Source organism: Mustela erminea, chromosome 10 (assembly GCF_009829155.1).
Source record: "Mustela erminea isolate mMusErm1 chromosome 10, mMusErm1.Pri, whole genome shotgun sequence".
Classification (NCBI taxonomy): Eukaryota; Metazoa; Chordata; class Mammalia; order Carnivora; family Mustelidae; genus Mustela; species Mustela erminea.
Window position 1 is genome coordinate 14,238,115 of NC_045623.1, and position 27,752 is coordinate 14,265,866.

Below are 27,752 nucleotides of genomic sequence, written 5' to 3' on the forward strand. Positions count from 1 at the left end.
CTTCGAGTCCGCGCTGGCGAGCCTTCGGCCCCGCCTTCCCTGCGGCTTTCCGGAGTCCGCTTAAAGGAGCCGCGCAAAAGAGGGTTGGTGAGAGCTGAGAACCTTGTAGGAGGAGCGGGGTTTGGGGGCCTTGCGGAGGGCTGGGTGGGAGGTTGCCTAAGGCGAGAAACGAAATGAGGAAGGTTCCGAAAATTCTGGAGGAATAAAATTTTGGAGGGAATGAAATCATTCAACAAGTGCTAATTGAGCACCTAGTAAGTGCCAGACGCTGTTCTAGGTTCAGGGGATAACCCCATAGGCAAGCAGAGGTCCTCCTGACGCTTGTATTCTGGTGGGGTGGGAGAGAAGAGACAGAGAACAAACAAGTAAACAAGAATTTCAGGTAGTGATAAGTTGTGTGAAGAAAAATAAAGCCAGGAATGGGGTGACTTTATAGCTGGCCAGATACTGCCCCGCAGAGGAGACCTTTCAGCACCTATCAAATACGTATGATAGGAAGGAATGAGCCTAGCAAATACCTAGGGTGTGTGTGTTGGTGACGGGACAGATAGTAGGGGGGTGGTTGGTGGGGACAGACTTTCCAAGCTGAAAGATAATCACCCATAAATTGAGTGGTGAGAATAATACATGTGCTAGATTGCAGGAACAGCAAAAGGCCAGTATGGCTGAATGGAACCAGCTAGCCAGAGAGCGGCGGTAGTGAAGCTGAGAGGTGTGGAAGGACTAAATCCTGTGGAGCCTCGTGGCCTGTCCTAAGAGCCACTGAAAGCCGTGGGAGGGTGAGCACAGGAATGACCACATCTGATTCACATTTTTAGAAGTTATTCGTGCTAATATGTGTAAAATACACAATAGGGAAGCACAAATATCCACAAGAAGACCACAAAGGATGTTGTTGGTGATAATTTGGAATAGGATGGCATTAAAGGAGTGAGGCGGCTATTCAGATACATTTTGAATTGGAATGGATTTGGCAGAAAGCGTGGGAAGGAACAAACATCATGTATGATTCTTAGATTCAGGTCCTGAAGGATGGGTTAATGGTGGTGCTGTTACAAAAGATGGGGAAGACTCAAACAGAAATTTGGGGATGGGGAAATCAGGAGTTCTGTTTTGTACATGTTATACATCTACATGGAATGTTGAGTACAACGTTTTATATCCAACCATAGTTGGGTATAAATTTGGGATTCATCCGCCCATAGATGCTTTTTAAGCCTGAAGTCTACATAAAAGCTCTTAAGGAGGGAGAGTAGCTGGAGGAGAGGACTAAGAGGAATCCAACACTCGGGAGATTAAGTAGAAAAGGAGGAGGAGGAGCTACCAGTCAGATCAAAGGACTACTAGGAAAGGGTGAGTGACTGAAGATAAGAGAATTGTTTCTGGATGGTGGGAGTCATCACTCTTATCAAATACTGCCGAAACTACTAAGCTGAGGACAGTTTGAACACTGGATTTGGCCAAATGAAGGTGACCGATGTCCTTGATGAAAGCAGTTTCAATGGTGTCGTCGGGGAGAAAGTCTGATTAGGGTGTGTTAACAAGAGCATGGGAAGTGAGGAAGAGAGAGCGTTTATAGCAAGTCTAAACATCTCTTGAGATTTGCTGTAAAGAGCAACTGAGAAAAGGGTAGTAGTCCCAGGAGTATTTGGGATCGAGAGAGAGTATTTTATTTCTTTTATTTTTTGAAGACTTTATTTATCTATTTGAGAGAGAGAGAGACAATGAGAAAGAGAGCATGAGAGGGAAGAGGTCAGAGGGAGAAGAAGATTCCCCACCAACCAGGGAGCCCGATGCGGGACTCGATTCCGGGACCCCAGGATCATGACCTGAGCTGAAGGCAGAGGCTTAACCAACTGAGCCACCCAGGCACCCCAAGGGAGAGTATTTTAAAATGGGAGATGTTCCTTTGTTGGTATGTTGGACCAATTTAGAGTGGTAAATGTGTTGGAACAGAAGGCAAGAGGAAACGAGTGGAGAAAGATTGTCCTCAAGAAGATGAGAAACAGTGATACCTAGCATATAAGTGAAGGGGGTGACCTTGGATAGGAGCCAAGGACAGTATGTTCACACACTATTTGGGAGCAGAAGGCAAAGTCTGAGGGTGCATAAGCAGGTAGGTCAGATGGTGCATTTGGTGACGGCATGCTCAGGCCACTGTGGAGCAGAAGGGGACAGACAGGTGGGAGCTAAAATCCATCCCCTGTTCTCCCCACCCAGCTGTGAGCTACATCCACCTAGAGGAAGTGGGGGGGACCTTTTGTAATTACTCCCTGGAGGAGTGGTGCCTTTTAGCCATCTTCCCAACCCTCCTACACATACACACACTGCACATTTTCCCAGATTGTACAGAGTACTGTATGTGCTGACTACCTCACTGGGTCTGAGGAGACAGAGCTGGGCTGTGTGCTTTCCTGTACTCTATGCATGAAGAACTGTGAATGGGGAGGGGCTGTTGGCTATTTAAGGAGCTAGAAGCCTTTGAGCAAGAATTCCCCTGAGAAGTGGAAGAGTTACTAGAGAAGTACAGTATGGACAGCACTGAGGGCTTTCTTCAGCTGGTGGCCCTATGGTAAAAGTGAGACCATTCAGTAAGGTTGTGTGCTATTCTCCAGCCACATGCTGTTTCTTGGGGGACTGTAGGAGGGTTGGACTTGACCAGGGCTGGGTTTGCTGATGAAAGTCAATGAGGGGGTAAGGGAGTCTCCACCAGGGAGTGGTTATAGTGGCAGACCTTGGAATCTCAACTGGGATGGGAGAGAGGCAAGTAAAAAAGCTATGGGGGGGTCAATGGTTTGGTGTTGCCTGTGAGAAAGAATAGTTCAGGAGGAAGAAGTCAAATAAGTGGGGAAAGGGGACTTTCCAAGGATCAAGCATGGGGAAGGGTGAGTGAGGTGGTTGGGAAAGAGGAAGCCAAGGCATCTATGAGAAAAATGGGTTCAGGGAGGAGCCGTGGAACTGAGGAACCAGCGGGGCCTTCGGGCTCTTGCCCTTGTCACAGCATTCTTGAGCCGTTGGTCTGGGGGAGGTTGAGGGAGCTGCATGAGCTGGAGAGAAACTAAACGCAGCGGGGGATAAGCCAACTGGACCCTGCTAGGGCCTCTCTACAAGCCTTAGGAGAGCCCACTGAGGCTTTTTACTTTACCTTTCTTTTTTTCCTCCCACCAAGAACACCCATGCATTTGTGTCCACCCTTTATTCTACCTGGTGTTTGACAGAAACTAAATGACATCTTTGCTCCTAAATCCTTCTCCTGATTTCCCCTTTTCTCATCATGACACTACCTTTCTCAGTTACTCAGCCACCAAGCCTCAGCCGCCTGCAATCTTCCCCATCCCTGTGCCCCGTCAGTCCCCAAAGTGTAACAGTCTGCACCATCCTATGGAACATTCTGCCATGTTCTTTATGTAGTCTGGTGCACTAGCTCCATGGCTATGGAGCCCTTGAAATGGGGCTAACATAACTGAGGAAATGGATCTTCAATCTTTTTTTTTTTTAAGATTTTATTTATTTATTTGACAGAGAGAGATCACAAGTAGGCAGAGAGGCAGGCAGCGTGGGGGGTGGGGGGGGGAGGCAGACTCTCTGCTGAGCAGAGAGCCCGATATGGGGCTCAATCCCAGGACCCAGGGATCATGGCCTGAGCTGAAGGCAGAGGCTTTAACCTACTGAGCCACCCAGGTACCCCTGGATCTTCAATCTTATTTAACTTGAACAAATTTAAATTAGACTGAAATAGGCACATATGACTGGGGGCTCCTGTATTGGACAGATGGGTCAAGGTCCTTCCTATACAACGTCTCTTCCACCTCCCGCTCCTCTCTCCCTCTGCTGCCATGACTGATTACCCCCCAGTACAGACTTTTCCTGTAATCTCCTCTTTGGCCTCCTGCTTAGTTCCTTCCCCCTACATCCATCCTGTGTTCTTGCCAGAACCACCTTTCTAAAGCAGTGGCCAAATCAGGACTCCACCCTATTTTTAAAATTATCCCCGTTTCTCCATCAATTTCAAACTGGCGTTTGCCCAGGAATGTGGCTCCATCCCACTTTTCCGGCCTCACCTTGCTGGACACCCTTATTTAGAAAGAGCTGGTTCTCAAGCAAACTTGAACTACTGGCTGTAGTTCCTACAGACTTCTCACAAAGGAGCCAACCCTTTGGCCTATATTGTCTCTACCTGGAGCAATGCCTTCCCCACACCCCCTCTTGCAGACCCCAACTCTGTTGAAATCCTGGAACCTTTTCTGATTTTCCTTCTCCTCTGAAATCCCATAGTTTCTTTTTTCACCTCACCTGTGACACTGACGTGCTGCCTTGCCCTATGTTTTGTGCAGCCTTTTTATACCCATTACTAAATATCCCTTCCTGTAGATTACTGTATGTTAATTACATTAGTGCTCCGGTCAGCCTTGCAGCTCATACATATGAGATACTCCTCAACCAGCCAGTGGATTGAGTTGTACACTTTCATGGAATCTGAAGAGCATTTATGCCTCTATCTCTGAGTGCCATCACCAACTCTCAAAGAGAATGTCCTTATATCCTGGGAGAAACAGAAAAGGGCAAGAAGCAGAAGAAACTGAAAAGCAATTATTTCATGGCACTCCTGTTACAATTGAGAATTTCTTAAGTCTGAACGCCAGGTTTGGGGCAGCGCTCTTAGAAATTTAGAAGCAATGAATGAAAGAAGAAGAATCAACAGGGGAAAAGTGAAGTGTGGAACAGCTTTTGAAACAGATCATAATCATGACACAACTGAGAGGCAGTTCTTGGAGGATGCTAGAAATAGCATGGAGGTAGAGGAGTCTTTGCTCCAGGAGATGGATGTCCCTGGAGCTGCATGTGACAACGATCTCACCTACGATCCCGCTGACCCAGAGAGTGACTGTACTGGTGAATGGATCTTCCTGTCTCTAGAGTTGGACTGCCACAGTATCTTTGGTGATGCTGTGCTGAGAGGGTGCTGATTTGCCTTTCTTTTTTTCTAAGAAAAAATCATTTTCAGGAGCATTTTTTTTGAGATTTTATTTTATTTATTTGACACAGAGAGATATAGCGAGAGAGGGAACACAAGCAGGAGCAGCAGAAGGAGAGGGAGAAGCAGGCTTCCCGCAGAGCAGGGAGCCGGATGTGGGGCTCGATCCCAGGACCCTGGGATCATGACCTGAGCCAAAGGCAGACCCTTAACGGCTTAGCCACCCAGACACCCCAGGAGCATATTCTTTTGATAGTTTTCATCATTGGGCTTAATGAACTTACTTTAAAATTCAAACAACAATATATCCATGACATTTCCTACCATGAAATTCAAACTTTTGAAGAAACAGACGAGCTATACTTCTTTTCATGCTAGGTTTGCTGAGAAGTTCTTCCAAAGGCTTCCCAGACTTAGAGCACTTTTCCAACCCAGTTCTATCTCATAATCCTAGAGAGCTCAGGCATGCTTAGAACTAGCAGGACTAACATAGCTCGCTACTCCAACAGTCAGTTTATGAACAGGGCCCTTAAAGCATTCAGGTTGTGATACAAATCCATAAAAAGAAGCTTCCATCCAATCATGTTTGGAAAATGTGTTTTTAGACCAGGATTCCTGGAAACGTGTAACTGAAGAGTAGTATGCCCCATAATACCTAATACACTTTTCCTATTGGTGCAGTGGTTTTAAGGATTTGAAGAGCTGGCATATTTTACACAAAAAATATACCTCACACATAGAGGCCCTTAACATTTAGTCACAGATCTTAACTGAGTGTTTGCTTCTTTATGCTGTTGCAAAAGATACAAAGTACCTGGTATTGGTTTACCATTTTACAGTTTCCAGAATGACTCCACAGGACCTAATTTAATCCTACCAACAGTATCATTAAAGTAGCTATAAGTCTCACTTTGCAGAGGGGAAAACTTGCTCAAAGGAATTAAATGAATTGCACAGAAGCACAGAGCTATTAATTGGCAAGATCTCAAAGTGGAACCCAGACCTTTGTGTGTCAAAACATTGGTTGGGAAAAAACAAAACAAAACATTGGTTGGATTAGAATATAAGTTCCTTGAGGGCACAGACTTGATCTGTTTTGTTCATTACTATAGTCTCAGAACCTGAAATACACGAGACATATTGTAGGTTTTCAATAAATATTTCAGGAATATGTGTGTGTGTGTGTGTGTGTGTTGTAGAGGGAGGGCTAGGAAGAGAAGATAAGCCAACCATCCAATTCGTTAACATATTTGTATTTTAATTAATTATATGCTAAGCTGATCTTTTCTTTATTAGTGCTATTTAAGTATGGTTCACAAACTGGTCCACAAGATTTTTTATTACCAATTGTCTTAGTTCATTCGGGCTGTTGTCACAAGATACTACAGACTGGGTAGCTTGTCCACAACAGAAATTTATTTCTCAAGTTCCAGAGGCTGAAAGGCTTGAGATCAAAGCATCAGCAAGGTCATATTCTGGTTAGGGCCTGCTTTCTGGTTTGCAGTGGTGCCTTCTTGTTGTGTCCTCACCTGGTGGAAGGGGCTAAAGATCTCTTTGGAACCTTTTTTATAAGGGCCCCAGTCCCATTCATGAGAACTCTATCCTTTTGACCTAAGCCCCTCCCAAGTCCCCACCTCCTAATACCATCATCTTTGGGGATGAGGATTTCAACATATGAATTGTACGGGGATACAAACATTCAGATCATAGCAGCAGTTGACATTAAGTACAGCAAAAACAAGAGTAAGCATTTAGAATCCTTTGTGGCAACTTGAGATCGCTGTGACATACAACCGAGTGAGTGATTGATCAGTAGACTTGTCCAGTTGCGCAGGGCAGAAACCAGTACAGGTGTTGCCTGACTGACTCGTGTGGTGAGTCACGTGTGCTGTGAGTTGGGTACTAGTCATACAGCATCCAGTTTGCTTTTTAACCTTCTGACCCTCTTCACCTGCTTCTACTCTCCTACCCCCACCTCTGGCAATCACCAATTTGTTCTCTGTATCTATGAGCTTGGGTTTTGTTTTGTTTTTTTTTAGATTCCAAATATGAGAGATTTTATAGTATTTGTATTTCTCTGACTTATTTCATGAGTGTTTGTGTGTGTGTGTGTGTGTGTGTGTGTAAATTTCTTTATCCATTAATCCATCCACGGACATTTAAATTGCTTCCATATCTTGGCTATTGTGAATAATGCTGCAGTGACCATGGGGTTGCAGGTATCCTTCTGAGGCAGGTTTCCATTGACTTTGGATTAATAGTCTTGGAATTACTGTATCATATGATAGTTGTGTTTTTCATTTTTGAGGAACCTCCATACTGTTTCCCATAGTGTCTGCACCAGTAGACATTCCCACCGACAGGGCACAGGGTTCCCTTTTCTCCATATCCTCATCAACACTTGTTTCTTATTGTTTTTGTTCTAATAGCCATTCTGACAGGTGTGAGATGATATCTCATTGTGGTTCTAGCATGTATTTTCCTGATGATGAGTGATGTTGAACATCTTTCATGTACCTGTTGGTCATCTGTCTGTCTTGTCATTGTTCTTTGGAACAATGTCTATTTAGATCTTCTGTCCATTTTTTAATCAGATTGTTTGGTTTGTTGTTGTTGTTTTGCTATTGAGTTGCTTGAGTTCTTTATATAGTCTGGATAATAACCCCTTTCAGATGTAGGATTTACAAATCTTTTCTCTGAGTAAGTAGTTTGCCTTCTTATTTTGTTGATGGTTTCCCTTTATGTGCAGAAATATTTTAGTTCAATGTAATCCCACTTGTTTATTTTTGCTTTTGTTGCTTTTATCTTTGGTGTCAGATTTAGAAAAATCATCACCAGACCTCTGTGAAGGAGCTTACCTTCTATGTTTTCTCCTTTTTGGAGGCGGGGTGAAAGTATAGAGATTTTTGTGGGTGTGTATTGATTTTGTATTCTGCAACATTACTGGATTCAATTATCCTAATAATTTTTCGATTGTACTCTTTAGGGTTTTCTATATGTAATATCATGTCATCTGCAAATACTGATAATTTTACTTCTTCCTTTTCAACTTGGATACCTTTTTTCCATTTCTTACCTAATTGCTCTACCTAGGACTTCCAAACTGTATTAAATAAAATTGATGAAAGTGGGCATCCTTGTTTTCTTACTGATTTTAGAGGAAGAGCTTTTCAGATTTTTCACCACTGGGTATGATACTAGCTGTGGAATTGTCCTATGTAGCCTTTGTTAAGGTCCTTTCCTTCTCTATCCTCTTTGTTTTTATCATAAATGGGTGTTGAATACTGTCAAGGACTTTTCCTGCATCTATTGATTTTGTCAATGTGGTGTATTATGTTGACGGATTTCTAGACGTTGAACCAGCTTCGCATCCCTAGAACAAATCCTACTTGATCATGGCGTATGATCCTTTTAATGTGTTGTTGAATTCAGTTTGCTGATGTTTTATTGAGAATTTTTACATCTATATTCATCTATATTCTTCGGGAATATTGGCTTGTCATTTTCTTTTCCTGTGGCTTCCTTGTCTGATCTCGGTATCAGGGTAATGCCATCCTGGTAAAATGAGTTTGGAAGTGTTCCTCCCTCTTCTATTTTTTTTTTTTTTTGAAGAGTTTGAGAAGGATTGGTATTAATTCTTTGAATAGTTTGGTAGAGTTCACCAGGGTAGCCCTCCGGTCTTGGACTTTTGTTCATTGGGAGGTTTTTGATTACTGATGCAGTCTCCTTACTAGTAATTGGTCTGTTCAGATTTGCTGTTTCTTCATGATTCAGTCTTAGTAGGTTGTATGTTTCTATGGATGTAGTCATCTAATTTAATCCTAACCAGCTTGGCTACTTGCCCCCCACCTTCTTCTCCTCCTGGATATCCTTTACTTTTTCAGAAAGAGAACCTCTGGAATGAAAGAGTTAACAACAGATTTGAAATTAAAAACTAAACCAAAACTGCTTTTTCACCACTGAAGTTATAGTTACTGATCTTATGTCATGGAGGCATTATTGCTCAGTAATTAAGCATATGGTCTCTGGAGTGAGACTTCATGGGTTTAAATGCAGGTTCTGTCATTGACCAATGACAAGGTTCTGTGCAACCTTGGGCAAATTGCTTAACCTCTTGCAGCCTCTGTGTTCTTATCTGTAATATAATAAAAGTACAGAATTTCACAGGGTTTTGGTAAAAATTATCTGATTGGGCATTTACAGTGCTGTCACGGAGCCTGTCGACATAATAACAAGATGTTATAATAAATATTATCTATCAGTATTTCATCCTGGGCTCATAAAAATTCACACCATTTGAAAGATTTTAAAAACCTGGATGATCAGGGTGGTTTCTGTATCTACCCAAGTTTGTAAATACGTGGGTCACTTTTCAATTATTCACATTATTAAAAGATTAAAAAAATGAGCTAATTCCAAAGCCCTTTATATTTGTTTTTTAATGCATTTTTGATCTGAAGAACAATCCCTGTGTCTCCTAAGTGGCCATTAAAGCAATTCCTATTTCTGCAGCTCAGGTCATTTGGGTGGTAACAGGAGTCAGTCAGGTGCATGTCGTGCATTGCAGGAAACTACTCTGGAGAGGAGAGTGAACACACAGATAAGCAAGGGTTGTTTATTTGGGGATGTGTGCACTACCTGTTTGCATGTTTTATATGACAGACTTTATATGCAGGGCCCGTTTCTGCTAAACTGTAGCCAGCTCCTTCTTTTCCATTACCTTCTGGGAACACTATCATCAGGAAGGGAGCAGCTACACAGCCACGCGGCACTGTAACTCCTAGAAAGAATCAAGGATTTCTGCCGCAGGGAAGTTGGATAAGGATGAGCCCAGAGAGGACACTGCTGGCCACTGGAGGAAAGCCCAATGTAGGCAGGAGGCCAGAATGCGCCAACAGTAAGCAAAATTTTTTCTTATCAGAAGAGGAAAGCTTGCGCTGAACTGCCATATCAAGGAGACGGCTGTCCCCAGCCATCAGTAAATGGAGGGAAAAGGAATCCAAGAGGGCTTGCCACAACTTTGGGGATATGAGTTAATGTTATTTATTCTGTAATAAAATTCAAGCGTATGTAAAGCTCTGAATTAAGCAGCCTGGATATAGATAGAAATTTATAGAAGGCAGAAGAGTGTGCTTACGTTCACTAGATTTACTGAGCAAAAAGAAAAGATGTCCAGCTAAATTTGAATTTCAGATAAACAACAGATATGCTTTTAGTATAAATATGCTCCATGAAATATTTGGAGTTTGTTTATCTGAAATTCAGGACATTCTGTATTTTATCTGGCAACTCTAAGTGTGATTAAACATGTAGGCTCTGGAATCATCCTGTGTGAGTGAGTTCAAATTCTAGTCCTGCTCCTCTTTCAGCTCTGTGACCTTGGTCATGTTACTTAACCTCTCTGAGCCCGAGTTTCTCTGACTATAAAATGAAAATAACATTTACCTCATTGAATTGTTGTGAAGATGAAATAATATGTAAAAATTCATAATGGTGATTACACGTAGTCAATGCTAAGAAACATATTCATTTGCTACTTTTGTAGGACACATAAATGGTTATTTACTACCTCCCAGTTTTTCTTGAGTTGACATTATGATTCCAGGTAACTTTTTAAAGGTACTATTTTCATAGTACTTTCATGGTACTTTCAATTTTGTTTACAACCAATTAAGTGAGGATAACTTTTAGAATCTATTAGCATAAAGGAGCATGCAACCAGCATCTTACTATCAGGCTTCCTGTTTCTTTGCCTGACACTTGGACCCAATCTTAAAGATGTCCTAAATGCCAAATTTCCACTAAGAAATTTGTATTAACTTTTCATGAAGTATCACTTGAGTATTTACTAGATGAAAGCCAGGAGCCAGTGCCAGCTCTGGAATGGGGTTGTGTCAGAATGGTATTTGCCGTAAATGGATTTTGGTATTCTGTGGGTTCCTTAAGAGCCACCATCTTGTACAGATTCCAGTTCTTGCATATGGGATTCTTTTTTTTTTTTTTTAGATTTTATTTATTTGACAACCTGAGATCACAAATAGGCAGAGAGGCAGGCAGAGAGAGAGGGGGAAGCAGGTTCCCCACTGAGCAGAGAGCCCGATGTGGGGCTCAATCCCAGGACGCCGGGATCATGACCTGAGCCAAAGGCAGAGGCTTTAACCCACTGAGCCACCCAGGTGCCCCTGCATATAGGATTCTATTAGCATATAGTTAGGGAGCAAACAAAAGGAAACATGATGAAATGCAAAGAACAGTAGACCTTGTATCCAAAAATCTGGTTCTACCACTCAACACAAGTCACCTTCGTAGCACTTTGAAACATTTGCTTCCTCATTTATAAAATGAAAACATCAATTATTACCTGAAAGGGCAAGAATTAAGTTAAATGAGATTATATAATGGACAATACAGTACTGGGAACAACAGAAGTGCCTGATAAATATTTGTTAACACTCGTTGGGCATGGGCTTGAACTCAGGACCCTGAGATTAAGACCTGAGCTGAGATCAAGAGTCAGACGCTCAACTGACTGAGCCAGCCAGGTGGCCCTTGCTACCTTATATGGCTGAGCTAAAACAGTAACTCCTTGCTTTGTCCCTGTATGCTTCTGGATGAGAACCAATAACTTCCAAACAATGATACAACCTAAGGGGAATTCAAGCCAGGACTGCATCTTTCCCTTCGCTAGTAACTCCACATGGGAGAGGGTGGGGAAGTGGGGGGTGTGGGAAGTGGGCAGTGGTGAGATAGGGAAAGGCCAGGGAAGGAGTTGGAAATTTCTTTTTCATTTAATAAATAACTTGAGGAGTGTCTGGGTGGCTCAGTAGTTAAGCATCTGCCTCTGCCTTTGGCTCAGGTCATGATATCCAGCTCCCTGCTCAGGGGGAAGCCTGCTTCTCCCTCCCCCACTCCCCCTGCTTGTATTCCTTCTCTGCTATCTCTCTCTCTCTCTCTCTCTGTGTCAAATAAATAAAATCTTAAAAAAAAAAAATAAGTTGAACCAGATACCAATCTTTGTGTGTAAAAAATACTAGTTTGAGGCCAGAAAGTAGGAAACATGCTTCCAGTAAATTTATAATATTAATCTTGACTTGCAGGAGCAAATCCCAAATTCAAACCAGATTCAGAAGCTATGACCTCAGCTTTTCCAGAGTTTGTACTGATTAGGGTTGTTACAGATTAACCAGAGGTAGAAAGTATTAGGGGAAAACCTAGGAGAGAAAAATAAAATTCATGAGACCATCCAAGCTCAGAGAATGAAATTTCCTGTCGGTGAGACTACAGTGAAGGAGTATAGAATTTTCTAAGGAGGAGTAAAGGGGTGAGCATTAGGATTTTGCCAAGGGGAGTACCAAGGGAGTCAGTTGTTCTGGACTGGAAGGTCATTAAGAATAATACCAGGATGATGGTAAACCAGGGGGATAGAGCTGGTAGTTGTAGAATGAGCTAGATGACTATTTTGAAAGTCAACTAATCAATATTTATATGTTAAGTATCAACTATGTGTTCAACAGCTTAATAAGCTTTCAGGGGTACAGTGACACGTAAAGCACAGACAGGTGAGAACTAAAGAGGAAGAAGATAAAAGGAAGGCTCTAGAACCAGCAGGTTAAAAAATCTTGAATGAAGGATGTCTGGGTGGCTCAGTCATTAAGCATCTGCCTTTAGCTCACGTCCTGATCCTGGGGTTCTGGGATTAAGCCCCACATCGGGCTCCTTGCTCAGTGGGAAACCTGCTTCTCCCTCTCTCCCTCCCCGATGTGTGCTCTCTCTCTCTCTCTGTCCTATAAATATATAAAATCTTAAAAAAAAAAAAAAAAGAAATATTTTACTGACTAACAATTTGCTACCAAGGAACAGGATGCCTGACAAAATTCCTGACGTGTCAGGTGGTGGGGGTTGGGGAGGCATGATTGGAGGCCTTTCTGAACTTTGTACTCTTTCGATGGCTTTTCCCTATCTCAAGGCCTTCCCTTGCCTCCTGTAGAACTGAAGTGAATGGTTGCAAGGAAGGAAAAGCCAGAGCATGTGCATCTCTGGACAAGCGTCTGAAACAAATCATAATCTTGCTGGGGGGGGGGCGCAGTTATAGGGTCCTGCCACCCCTCTCTTCATCCCCTGAACTGTAACTACCAAAATGAACAGATTATCACAATCTCAGCCTACACAAACTCTCCCTAATGCTCATTTGCTGACTTTAATGAGTTCCCAAACCAATCTGTGATCTTACAGTTGGCTCAGGTTCACCCCTGAGAGAAAGGGCTGTGAGTCTCGTTAGGGAAGCCAGCTCCGCGGAATGCAGATACACTGACAGGAAAGTATAAATTCAAATGAATGCTCGTAGGCATTGTAAGGCCTTCCAGTTCCGTGATACCATTCAGCGCAAACATGTTAGGTGTTGGATGTCCTGAGGAGCCGTCAGGTGGCCCAAAGCTGTCTTGCGAACTGCATTCATCTCCTTTTGTTCTCTCTTCACATTTCACAGCTTCCTCTGTTCTGCCTAAAAAGGAAAACTCACATCTTCGAGCTGTTACAATAAAACTATTGGCAGTGTGTAAAGTGAGAACAGAGCCTTGCCTTAATTTATGGCACCATGTAGATTTATTATTACACATCAGGGTAATAATAACAACACCACGACTTGCTGCCTGATAATCTCTGATGCTCCAATAGGGGTGCGGGGGTCGGGGGAGCTAGCAGGCCCCGAGCAGCCCCTGTATGGTGCTAGGCCCTTTGGGCATGCTCCTGGCCCCATGCCACCAGATGAGGAGACACATCTAGATGAGTTTCAAGATGGGATGCAGAGCTGGGGAGGAGATGTAGTGTTTGGACAGAATACCCTGAAGGCCATTTGCCAGGTCTGTGAGTGGTGCTTCCATAGTAGCTCACTGCCAGCAGAGGAAGGGTCCCCAGCTACTTTCTCATATGTCAGAGGCTCCCCTACCTGAAATCTGAGGGGAACCCAGACTGAGAACCTTTGTGGGCATTTTACCTGCCTTCAGTTGGTACCACACTGAGAATCTGGGACCTTCCAAGTTAAATTTGTTCAGTGTCTGAGGAAGAGTTAAAGATATGCAGGGTTAAAGACAATCACCCCTCAGGCCCAGGGGTCTCCTTCGGGGTGTTGGCCTCGCTTCTGGGTGCTTCTCTATCTGTTCATGGCTTCTGAGTTGGGGGTGGGGAGGGGCCCAATCCATCTTGGCTGCTTCCTGGGAAACTGCTCTGAGGAGCTCCAGCCCTCAGCCTGCCCACCATGCCAGTGACATCCTCACAGAAGACAGCATTCATCAGAGGTGCCCTCCTGCTGCTCCACTCGCTCTGGAAGCCTCTCATTAGGGTTTCTAATTTTTAAGATAATGGGAACTTAATGGGGATTATTTTGATTTTCTCTCACCAGCCGAGGCTTTTGTCCCCGAAGCCCTGCTGCCCTCAGCTGTACTGTCTGAACAAATTGCATTCTGAGCAGGCAAAAGCCGAGGCCCAGGAGACTGCTGACATGACCTCAGAAACACACAGTCCAATGCTATGGCCCAGTTTTCTTTGCTCTTAGGCCAAGACTTTTGCCCGTAACAGTTTTTGGGTTTCTGGCCATCTTGGCGACTACTTTGGACCCACCTGCATCTCCCCACCAATTTTTAGAGGGAAATAGCTTTAAAAATCATCAGTGGACTAATCAGTTAATTAATTCTAAGCATTGGAGAGGCTCAGGCTCCTACTGCTCTTCTTCCTCTCCTTCCATGTTTTATAAAAATTGAGAATTTAGTCTGCCCACGATCTATTACCTGGCTGTACTCCAGGACAGAGATTTACCCTCCAAGGACCATGCTGAAACTGAAAGGATTGGAAAATCACATATGATTAACCCTCAGAATAATCAAATGACCTCAATAAATATATTTTGAGACCATGAGGTCCTGGGGATCCAAAGACATTGTCCCTGTCCTCTGCCAAAGCTTTGGTTTTCTTCTCAGTAAACAAACTTGTTTGTTTTTGCATGGGTAGGTGGTGGCCAGTTGGGTAAATTGGCCCTTAGAGATTTTTATCCTGCCAAAACGATGGCAAAACCATAAAAATGTGCAAGCCACCATGCTTAGCAGACCAACCGTGCCCAACACATTATAGAATAGCCTCATTTGGGGTATCCCCTTTCCCCTGTAGGTTGCTAGCTATGACAGCCACCTAGCAAATCCCAAATCTTGGAAATCACTTCTGTCTTGTGGTTACTGATTACTGGCAGGTAAGAAACCACGTCAGCCTTCTGTCTGAGGTTTAATGGAGTATTATCACTGCTAACTTGAACCTCTGTCAGTAGGTCTTCCTCTCACAACTAACCCCACGGCAAACCTCACAGCATGGAGACCAGAGTCAGAGAGGATGATGAGTCACAGAACGAGATAAAGATGGCCCGAGGTCTGTTCAGAGAGGCGACAGGTCTGGATGTTTCAACGCACACTGCTCCTCACTTTTGACATAGGGCCCAAGATTGTTGCAACTAAACTTGTTTTAAGGCTAAGTTTATCAGACCAGAAACTCACTGCTCAACCTTTTTGTGGAATGGTCATCCATGGGTTGGCCCAAAAGGAGGAAGAAGGAAAAGGATACCAAAGACAGCAAGCAACAATGCAAGATGGGTATGTAGGAACAGTGATGCTGTAAACAAGTCAAAAAATCAAAATGACTTAAGGGTAGAGGCTAAACGGTGGACATCCTGACCCCTAGGGAACAGCATGTACCAGGGACCCAAAGAAGACTATGGATCCAAGCGCTGCACTGAGGGGGAGCGTGGAATAGAGAACAAGGCAGAGATTTCAGACCCATGAGAACCGACTTCTGACCCCAAATGTCTGGGGTCGTTCTGACAGTGTCCAGGAATGCAGACAGCGTGCAGAAATTCGGTTCGTTGGCCCCTGATACTGACTGCTGTGGCAGTTTCCCTGTGGGGCACCAGGCACACGCTTCTTGGCTGTCCTCACCCGTCTGTAGGTGCTGACTTGGCTGATAGTCTCCACCGCAGCCACCGGGCCTCTTCCCACTTCCTCTTCTTAGCGCAGCTCTTGTGAGCCCAGCACCCAAGGCCTCCTCTCGCCTGCTTCCCCCTCTCTGACCCACACCCAGCTTTGGGATGGCCGATTGCAAATGATCGTTGCCTTCTTTTCCGTTGTGCTCTTGAAGTTTGAGTGGAGAGGCAGCCAAGGGGCCCCCTAGCAAATAAACAGCCACATTTCCGAAATGAGCGTGAAAGAGCCCAGCTGAGAAAAGCAAAGGCAACTTTCAGGCCAAAAGCTGAGGAGAGTCTCAACCCTGCAAATTTTACTTGTTTCATTAAAAAGAGAAGGCCAGAAAAGAAAGAAGCTAGATACTCTCCCCTTAGTAGGTAGGCATGGGATGAAGACGAGTCGAGAAGATGTTCACTGTGTTTTTAAATCGCAGTCCTCAACAGTTCAACTGGGAGGAACGGGCTTTGTATTCCAACACAGCTGTTCACGCCCCCAACTTGGAAGGAGTGAGGTGGAGGTGTTTCACACAGGATAGAAGAAGATAATTGTTATCTAAAATATTCTACCTAGACAAAAATTTTAAGTTCAGTCGACCAGATAAAGGAACAGTCTGTCAAATCTTCACGGCTCTCCAGCTAACATCCTATGGCTTGCCTCAGCCCTACGAGGTAATTTCGTCACCTTTTATCTCAGAATACACGGTAAATACTCTTTAATCTCCACAGCATTCTGAAGTTGGTCAAGTCAGTCACACTTAAGAGTGATGACAGGTGGGGTAGTAGGTAGCAATTTTCCTTTGCTATCATTATCCTTCCCACATGCTGGGAAACAGGCATGGAAGGCTTCCAGGTTCTGGGCCAGATCAGTGGTAGTCCAGGAACCCAGCATTGGGTACCTCTGTCCTCTCTGGGAAGTGGCTTCTGCACTCAGCAGCTGTTACTTTTCCATGTCAGGTCCCACGTGTGTCGGCAGCTAAGATGACTCTTGTCCCAGGTGTCCCGGGTGTTTGGCCTCTGCTCCACCTCAGAAAAATTCAACCGAAGAAAATGGAGCATGTGGGGAAATAGGGTGGAACGCTAGTGAGTTTGGTGATTGGGTGCTTGAATGGATCCGAGGAGGGACAAAGGGCTCTATGATTGTGAATTAATGCAGCTGGAGGGGACTAGTGACCCACTCAGCTTTGTCCTCAAACTCTTGGAAGAAGCTAGCAGGCCATGTATGACCTCTTCCCTTGATAAGGAAGCATCATGGTGCTGAGGCCGAGACTGACCCCTGGCCTCACCTGTCCAGGCCTTTTGGATTTGTGCATATCCTGCAGAATTTGGGAGGGGCCATACTGGGGTAGATTTTCTTGAGGCCTTATTTGTTTCCACCTTAATGGAGAGCCACAGGACACTTTTGCACAGGATGATCTTAGAGTAGCTAGATAAATTCAGTATCAGCTGGACTTGGATTTTTTTTTTAAGTACTGGAAGAGAAAGGTGGACAATTTTCACCAGATAGAAAAGATTAGAAGCATGGGTGCTTGTTTCCTCCCATCTTCATGATTTCTTGCCGCAGAAAAGTGGGAGGAAAATAAACTGACGCATTATTTGATGACTGCCCCCTCCTCACGTAGTAGGCTGACTGTATCTCAGCAGGAAGTGGAAGAAGAGGAAGTGGGAACTGACATTGAATGCCAGCTCTATGCTCGTCACTTTATAGAAATCATTTCATTCTCCCTCACTGTAGCCTACTATGTAGCTATTATTAGCCCCATATTGTTAAAAATTTGTTTAATTTAAATTCAATTAATTAACATATAGTATATTATTAGTTTTGGAGGTAGAATTTAGTGATTCATCAATTGCATAAAACACCCAGGGCTCATTCCATCAAGTGCCCTCTTTTTTGCTTTTTTAAAAAAAGATTTTATTTCTTTATTTGATACAGAGATAGAGAGAACAAGTAGGCAGAGTGGCAGGCAGAGGAAGAGAGAAAAGCAGGCTCCCCACCCAGCAGGGATTCTGACACAGGGCTCCATCCCATGGCCTGGGATCATGACCTGAGCGGAAGGTAGATGCTTAAAGGACTGAGCCACCCAGGTGCCCCTCAAATGCCCTCCGTAATGCCTATCACCCAGCTACCCCATCCCCCAACCCTACACCCCTATTTTTTTTTTAAGATTTTATTTATTTATTTGACAGAGATCACAAGTAGGCAGAGAGGCAGGCAGAGAGAGCGAGAGGGAAGCAGGCTCCCCGCCGAGCAGAGAGCCCACTGCGGAGCTGGATCCCAGGACTCTGAGATCATGATCTGAGCCGAAGGCAGTGGCTTAACCCACTGAGCCACCCAGGTGCCTGCCCTCCTACCCCCCTATTTTTTAAAGACAGCCCTCTTCCACTCTTGTTAGGAAGCCAAGAGACCAAAATTTAAAACCCAGCATTTAAAACTGACTCCACATTCCTTCTGTGAGTACTGTTGTTTTGCTGATGCGCCCATTTTGAATGAAGACTGGCCCGGTCCTGAACTCAGCCTTCAGCAGGAAAAGGACAATCATCCTATACCCTCTTCTGACACAATAGGGTTATCAGAACGTCCAATGACATGAATGGTCAGGATGTCAAACTCATTTTGAAACCCTCTTTCACTGAAGGGTCTCAATGAACACCTTTTTTTCCAGGGTGTGGGCTGCAGGTCCCTGCAAAAGTCATTGGCCTATGGAGGGAGATAGTCTACGACTTGTTTGTTGAAAAATCCTCTTAGAGTTTACCCACATCACTTGTCGATAAAGAAAGGGATGCCCTAAACTAGAAGAACCTGCAAAATCATACTAGTTTTACCCTTGCCAGAAAAGTAATCATCACCAAATTGAATGAGAGCCTACTCTGTGCCAAGAACTGTTCTTTAGGCTTTATATGTATTGTTTATTTCTCTAACAATCCTATGAGGAAGGTACTATTAGTTTCTCCATTCTATAGATGAAAGTACACATGTAAGGTGTTCAGAGAGGTTAAGTAACTGGCCCAAGGTTACACAGGAAGGAAGTGACAAAACTGGGATTTGAACTTCCCAACCTGGGGGTCTATCAACTACACTTTCTGCTGCCTATCATCAGGGAAGATGGGCAGAGATAGGAAGGCTCATTCTGGAACCTGGAGAAGAAGAGACTTTTTTTCACATTTTCCATGTATAGAGTAACGGCAAACTTCTTGCACAAAGAGCACTAGGTCCTTCTACCCGCTAGATGTGTTAACCCTCGAGAGGCCAACTGAGACTAACTCCTCAGCCATTCCCGACAGCTTTGCTCCTCTCTTTCCTCCTCCTCAGGGGGGTCTTCAGCACCTTCCTCTTGTGATGGGAACGAGGGGCACTTCAAACCTCGGGTCTTCATTCTCAGTTGGGGGTTTTACCCCTGTGGTAGCCACAAAGTGGCTGCCATTCTATTCCTTTTGGACCCAGAGGATGCCACCATCACCGCTGACCTCACCAGAAACGGACAGGCAGTTTACCCACACTGAACATGGTGGTTGAGGTTAGTGAATGTGCTCTTCCCCCCCCCCGCCACCACCCCCAGGAATCTCTGCACTCAACGTGGGCTCAAACCCATGACCCTGTGGTCAAGAGTAGAATGCTCTACCAACTGAGACAGCCAGGCACCCCATCGAACGTGTTCTTTTATTCCCTAAATATAAGTACATGGACCTCACTGGGGAGAGACCAGACCTTCAAAGAAAGGTCTCGGGGATCCCACCCCGCTCCTCTATGGAGAAGGGAGGGAATGAAGCCATAGGAGCCTCTCTGCTTTTGATTTTGACTGCTGAAACTCACATCTGCTTACCCTTTCATGTGTAAACCAGGATTCGCAATTACTCACTCCACTCAGATGTGTAAAGAACACATAGTTTCTTTTCTCTCTGAATCACTCTGATATCTCTTACGAGCCTGCACCTGCTGGGTAGCAAGAGGGAAAAAACTAATTTTAGTTCAATAGGTTTTAAAATGTAGTCATTCAGTGATTTAAACAGTTTCTTTAGGCCTAACTCTGTGTCTTTGGGTTAAGGTGCAGTCTTTCAGTTTCTTCCCATCTTGTGCTTGCTTCTCTCTAAGTGGGGTTTGTGGTTGGGAGACCAGACCCCAGGCCCGCTCTCGTGGCTGCTACGCTATTTTAAACATGGTGCCCTAACAAGGGATTTCACAGGGAATGGGAAAGAGCTGTCTTGCTTTGATTCTCCTAATTTATTTCATTCTCCTTCAGGCAGAGATCCGGATGGGAGAGGTCAGGAAAGGGTAAGGGGACTCCAGGCCTGGCATGCGGCCTGCCACTCCTCCTGGCATCTGGTGGCTGGAAGAGGAGGCCTGCCAGCTTCTATCACAAGCAGAGGAATCTGTTTTTGTACTAAGAGGGAAACTCTGAAGTCAGAGTGCTTGGTTCTTGAACTCCTCAAGAGTGTAGAAGACGGAGGTTGTTTTTCAAGTTTGTGGTAACAGTCCTGACCAGCCTGAGGCATGACGCCTCCAGGCAGGCCTCTGGGATGTGAGCTGTAAGAGGGATTAAGAGGGATTGAAATGCTGTGTTTCCTGGATATTATCTGTAATATATCAATGTAAGCTTGGGGTGGTGAAGGGGAGAGTGGGATTCTAGAATGTGCTTAGAAGGGCTCCTCAAAGGAGGGGCAGTGTAGTCCAGTGTTTATAAATGTATAGACTTGGGGTCCAGACTGGGTTCTGCTATTTCCTTCTAATTTGGACAAGTTTATTTGTTTGGAAACTCAGTTTCCCCATCCTTAAAATGGAGGATTAGATAATAGCAACATCTACCTCATAGGATGGTTACAAAGTTACCATTATGAAGAAAACTCTGACTTTCACCTATCTCCTAATGCTAGCTATTTATTTTTTTAAAGATTTTATTTATTTGAGAGAGTGCGTGCACAAGCAGAGGTGGGGGAGCTGTAGGCCAAACGGCAGAGGGTTAGGGAGCCCAACACAGGGCTCAATCCCAGGACTCTGGGACCATGGTCATTGCTGAATGTAGACCCTCAACTGACTGAGCCACCGAGGCCCCCCCCCCCAAAATGCTAAGTATTTAGATAACAAACACCTATAATAGATTTTAAGCCGTAGAAGCTTCTTATGTATGATATAGGGAAAGAGGTTGGATTTTCAAAATAACCTGAATTATATGATATCAAGCTAATTATTTGGCCACCGTGATACTGGTTCTGAAAAACGAGGATGATCGTATCATAAGAAAGCTGTCGGAAGGGTGCCTGGGTGGCTCAGTGGGTTAAACCTCTGCCTTCGGCTCAGGTTATGATCTCAGGGTCCTGGGATCAAGCCCTGCATCGGGTTCTCTGCTCAGCGGGGAGCCTGCTTCCCCTCTCTCTCTGCCTGCCTCTCTGCCTACTTGTGATCTCTTTCTGTCAAATAAATAAATAAAATCTTTTTGAAAAAGAAAAAGAAAGAAAAAAGAAAGCTGTCGGAATTAAATGAAATAATGTGCCTGAAACACTTAGCAAAAATTTTGGTATGGAGCACCTGGGTGGCTCAGTGGGTTAAGCCTCTGCCTTCAGTTCAGGTCATGATTCCAGGGTCCTGGGATCAAGCCCCGCATCAGGCTCTCTGCTCAGCAGGGAGCCTGCTTCCCCTTCTCTCTCTGCCTGTCTCTCTGCCTACTTGTGATCTCTTTCTGTCAAATAAATAAATAAAATCTTTAAAAAAAAAAAAAAAAGTTTGGCACACAATTGAGGCTCAACCGAAGTTTCTTCCCCTTTCTCATGTCAGGGACATGTTCTCTTATAATTATTTACTGTTACATCCTCAATCAGGAATTTTAAGCTTTTATAATCTCCTAACTTCCAGCACAGAGAAGTTCTGTGGACTCACTGACAGATTCAAATGAGCCTTCAGATCTAGGGCTGAAGACCCAAGGTTTCTCCCCATTGAGTGTGGCCGCTCAGAGGACAGTGCCTGTCTTCTGATCTTTAACTCTTACAGGTATTTTTATCTTCTCTTTATTAAAGTGACACTATGGTCCCTTGGAGGCATTTACGTCTGCTCCACTCACATTGCTCAACCCACACTTGGAGAGAAATGTGTTTGCATAAATACTAGCAGATGAATTTTTTAAATATCACTTTTTCTTTCCTGGCACTCTGTGAGAGAAATGAGCAAATATAAACAGAAGAGTATCACACCAGAAATACAGCAGATGGATTCCTGCTGGAGATCTGGACTTTCCTGGAGTTTACACATTTGGGAGATGCAGGATTATGACAAAATCCACTTGTAATGTTCTTGTTTTTTGTTTCTTGGGCACAATATTAATTGTTTAATGAAGACAGTTAATGTATACTTTCAGCCCAAATTTCCCCTCTGGGGAGGAAGCAGGATGCTGTAAGCACTCTCTGCAGGAGGGATTCTCTCCCTCAGCCTAGCATAAATCCAGTTTGATTGAGGAATCAAGGACAAGAGAAAAGGAGAATGTTTATCTTCACTCCATGCTGCAAGAGCAGGGGCGAAAGCAAACTCCTCACTTCCCAAATCAGATAGCTACATGCTTCCCAGCCAAGACTTTATTATGAATATTTAAAAAAATAGAAGCTGATTGCACACCCTCCCTGATCAATCCACCTCAATTCAGATGATACATACTAAGAAACGCATCTATACCTGGTCAACATCCTGAACTCCGGTCCTGAACATCCTGAACTCCGGTCAACACCTTTGACTCAGACTTGGTAAGATATTATATTCATTCATCCATTTAATAAATTTTATTGAGAATTTACTGTGGTTGAAGCACTGTATTAGGAGTGAGAATATAGCAGTGAAGATGACAGGTATGGTCCTTGACTTTACAAAACTCAAGTCTAGTGGGAAAACACATTATGATCTAATCATTCTGTTATAAAGGTATTAAAAAGCACAGTAAATCAATTGTTTCCATTTCTGTCAACATAATAAGTCTCAAGGACCGGCCTGGGAAAAAATATGGGAGGAAGAAGCTCCCTGTGGGCTCCCGTTGTCAGAGGCCCCAAGGGTCATTAAAACCACCTTATGGGGGCGCCTGGATGGCTCAGTCAGTTAAGTGTCTGCCTTCTGCTCAGGTCATGATCTCAGGTCACGATCTCAGGATTGAGCCCCGCATCAGCTTTTCTACTCAGTGGGAGATTTTAAGCCTTAGAAGCTTCTTATGTATGATAGAGGAGAAAGAGCGTAGATTTTCAAAATAGGCTAAGTTATATGATGTCAAGCAAATTATTTGGCCACTGTGATACTGGTTCTGAAAAACAACCATGATCATATCATAAGAAAGCTGTCAGAGTTAAATAAAATAATGTGTGTAAAACAGCAGTCATGCCCGCACTCTCTGTCTCTCAAATAAATACATAAAATCTTAAAAAAAAAAAAAAAAAATCCCCTGATGGATGAACTCCTAATCCACGGTTGATTTGGCTGACCCCTGGTCTTCATGGGTTGTCCTTGGGGCCTCAAGAAAATGCTAGGAAGGATCCTACCCGTCCATAATGATGACTTCCGGAACTCAGGGAAAGCCCCATCTTTAATCAATGAGTGTAAACTCATCTTTCATGTTTATCTATTAGGTTTAACAAGGGAGGTGGCATGATATAATGCAAAGGCCACAGACTCTGAAGTTAGCCCTGGGTTCTAATCTTGGCTCAAACATTTATTAGCCATTTTCCCTTGGGACGATTATTTCACTTTTTTGCGGTTTATTTGCCTCATGCAAAATGGGGAAAATAGCACTTAGCTGGGGATTGTTCACATTCCTAAGTGAAATAATCACTAGGAAGTGCTTGCTATGCAGCATGTTCTCCTCCATGATGCTCGGGAACTATATTCTATATGACACAGGTCTTGCCTTTGAAAGAATACAGCATTTGCGTGAAATATTTAATGACAACCATACACAAGCGTGAGCTATTTGGTAAATGGTAAATTAGACCCACAGCTGACTCTGTCCATCCCGAATGCTGCCAACTCTTTCTGCTTCTGTCGCCCCAACTCTGGTGCTCAAACTGTACCTCTTCAGGAAGTGGCCCCACCAGGAAAGCCCCAAAGAAATCAGAATGTTCCAGTAAGAAGTTAGAATAAGAGACAGACACTCTGTGTTTTTTTAAACGAGATCCTCAGCTTTGTCACACCAAGTGTAGCCCCCATCCTCCATTTTACTCTTCTTTCCATTTACTGGAAGTATTTTTTGTTATTGCCAAGATGCAGGAAAATATGGAGCTGGAGATGGAACCGTGGCCACATCTGGCAGGGAAATATACAGCTAGATACTAGTGACATTGCCTGAAGCAATTTCTACATCCTTCAAGACCCCTGTACCAGAAATCCATGAGCCTTACAGCTCAAGACAGGGGAGATCTGCCATCGAGTCTGACGGGCAGCTCCTACAGGTTGTCTTGTCCTACAGGGACCTCCTCAAGCTCTCAGGTGACAGAGCCAGACACTGGAAGAATTTACTGCATGGCTAAGTGATGGGCTGATGGGGAAATCTCTAAATTATGTACATTAATTAAATAAACACTCAGTCTTAAAAACAGGAAATAAATAGAATGTCCTAAACAGAGTGGGTGATTAAATTAACTCTATGGGTTAAGTTAATTTTATATATACAAGGAAAGTTATGTAACCATAATTAATAATTTTAATAATAATAGAGTTATTATATATATTACATCTATAACAGAGTTACATATGTATATAACAGAGTTATATATATATATATAATAGTAATTAATAATAACATAATTTTCCATATGAAAGCAGGAAAAAAGCCAGTAAGATATATTTAGCAAACAGCGGTGTACAAAATTCTATATATGGAATGAGAGTGACTGTGTTAAAAGAATAAATCTATGCCTGTAAAAAAGCTGGAAGGAAGCACTTCAGCATTTGAGTGTTGGAACTGTGGCTAATTTTTTGTGTCTATGTTTATTTTTATAACGAGCATATATTGTTTATATTATAGCATCTTAAAAAAGCGTTTTGAAATGAAGACTTCTGAGGCCAAGAATATGGACTTCCCGGAGGCGATTTGCCTGCATCATTTCTAAGAAGGATATTCAGTAATTCACCCCTTGCCTCAGCTGGGTGAAGGTCAAAGTGAGCAGAGATCACACTTTTTAGGAACTTAAAGGGAATCAGAAAGTTTGCCCTGATCAACTCTTGAGTTCTGGTCTTTTTTTACAGGGACTGCGTTTGTTTTCTCTTTGGCTGCCAAGCGTCCCTAGCTTTAAGTCTCCCTACTTCCTCTGAGATCAGGCTTTGCTCTTTCCAAGTCCTGGCATCTGGTTGTGCACTTATGCGGGATAGGGGCAGGAGTGCTGCGGGAGATGAAACCCAAGGCCGAGGCAGGCCCCCCTGCAGGGTCAACTGAAGCGGAACTTGGCTGCAGGCATTAAAAAACCCAAATCAACTTAATTTGTTTTCCTCTGTTCTTCAGCTAGTCTCTACAAACTTCCTGGTTTTGTCCTAAAACGAGAACCAGACAACTTGTGAGCAAATCCTGTCATCCCCCTAATCTGAGACAGCCTATCTCAGAGGACATTTTATACATTTTTTTTTTCTTTTTCCAAAAAGATCCTTCTGGAGTCTCACATTAGCAGTACTGCGTGCCTCTTGGCCCTTGTTCCTTGTGCACGTGGTTTTTCTTTCTGGCTTCTTGAGACAGTTTGAGAGTCTTCGAGAAGGATTATGGGCTGGCCAGCCAGATCCCTGTGAAATCAGACCATTAGACATGTTCCGAGGGCTCAGCCTCCTCTCCTTTTTTTCCACTTAGATAAGTGTCAAAAAGTAGGAGTCATGTCCTAACCAGGACACATGCCCCTGTGGCATCTTAGCGAAGCCCATCCTGGTGGAGCAGCGTCTGCCAGCTTCGGCCATCGGCCATCGTGGTCACCCCCATTCTGCTCGCCGCCTTAGCCTTGGGCCGGCATCCAGCTCCACTCTTACACTTCAAGATCAGGGCTTAGGAAAATAATGCATTCTAAAAAATCCCGACCGACCAAAAAGTACCAAGAAGTCATTTGGGTTACACCCTGACTCTTGTCACCCAGATACCACATGACCAGAAAGGGAATGTCCCTGGAGCAACATCACTGTGTCCCTGATTAGCAGCCTTGCAGCAACCTGAACAAAGAATTCCAAGCCCCAGGACCCAGAACTTGTAAACAGAAGAGGAGAGCAGTCAGGTGACTTATCCAGCTGAGTTATACCAGACAGCCCAGTATTAGCAGTTCCTGAGGGGCCTGCTCTGAGCCTGAGTCAGCCAGGGTGTGACAAGCCACAGGGCTGATCTCACCTTTGCAAGCCAACCAAGTTCCCCGCCCCCTCCACCCACTCAGCGGCTGTCAGCCACCTCTGCCAACTTGTTCCTTTAGTTTCTATTTTTCTCCCTCTCTTTCTCTGGGCAGCCACCCCCTCTGCTATTTATCTCCTAACATACCCAGCCGATCTTCAGAGCTCTGCGGGTTCAAGTGTGGTGACTCATTTGTTACTTAAGGTATTTTGGGTTTGTTACTTCTCAGCCACTTTACCAAGAACCACACTGAGCCAAAACAGAGAAGGGAGGAAATGGGGGCGTGCAGATGGGGGTGGGGGGTGGGGCAGAAATCCAAAGCTGCTATGGAAAAATTCAGCTGAGGTGCTGTGGTCAAAGCCTGGACTCAGAACGAGGCCATTCCAAAAGCAACAACGGGAAGGAAACAGTGCTTTGATTAGAACTTCATTGAGAGGCCTGAACACACACCCGGTAGTTCTCCCACAACAGAGATGGTGTGGTCAGGAATCCAAAAGAATCGTCATTGCTCTTTGGGAATATCTATGAACAACCACACCCAAACTGTGTCCACTTGGCCAGTGCAAGGTGGAAGGGGGCAGCTGGGGGACAGCCAAACACCACCTGCAAAATACAATCGAATCATTTGCCCCAAGCCTCAGTCTCCCCCTCCCCAATACCCATGTGCCTTTGGCTCAATCATCTAGATCTGCTTTGTGGACAATAGCCGTGGGGAGTTGCTGGTGTCCTGAGTAGGCGAGGCTGATGTGAACAATGGAAAAATCACGTGGGACAGGTCAGCCGGAAGATCCATGAATGTATATGTTGAGAGACTTCCAGAAAGTCGTTGTTTAGAAATTAATTGTCTCCCTGGCCTCAGCCCATGCCGTACACAACGCTTCTGCCTGGACTGTAAGTCACTCGTGTTCTAGTCCCCGCAGCTTCAGTAAGACTATTGAATTGCTGTTTGCAACATTTGCCATCCGTTTCTGGTTTGGGGCTTGCAAGAGGAGCCTGCTGAGTGTTCTCATTCCTTTTTAATTATTCATTTTTGACTTTGACAAATATTGCCTAAATGCTTAATGTTGGAGGCAGGCCTTGAGGTCCAGAGCTGGGGCATGAGATAGAGCCCAAGCTTCCGAACTCCAGCTGGGAGGAAGAAGCTGATGAGCAGAGGGAGAGGACAGCTTCATGGATTTCATGACAAATCTCATGATTGTTCAGTCTGGGCTGTCGAGTCTTTCTTATGCAACAACGGTACGTTGTACCACAGCTGCTACGTGCAAACCATCTTCCTGGAAACAGTGAGAAGTACAAAGAAGCTATGTGATAGAAGTGCTGTATCAGGACAACAGAGAAAGACGGAAGGATGCTGATCTCCGATGGCATCGTGAAGCCATCTTGTTTCAGCCCAGACGACAGCAAATCAGTATCATATAGATCACATCCTCTGAACTACAAGAAAACTTACTTTAAAAGTTACTCTTTA

At 44.1% G+C, this 27,752-nt stretch overlaps 1 long non-coding RNA gene across 1 annotated transcript; it reads left to right on the plus strand.

The window, feature by feature from the left end:
- On the plus strand, positions 1-27,752 carry LOC116568029. Its single transcript, XR_004276479.1, has 3 exons — positions 1-254; positions 644-779; positions 24,956-27,752. It is a non-coding gene; the product is annotated as an uncharacterized LOC116568029 (long non-coding RNA).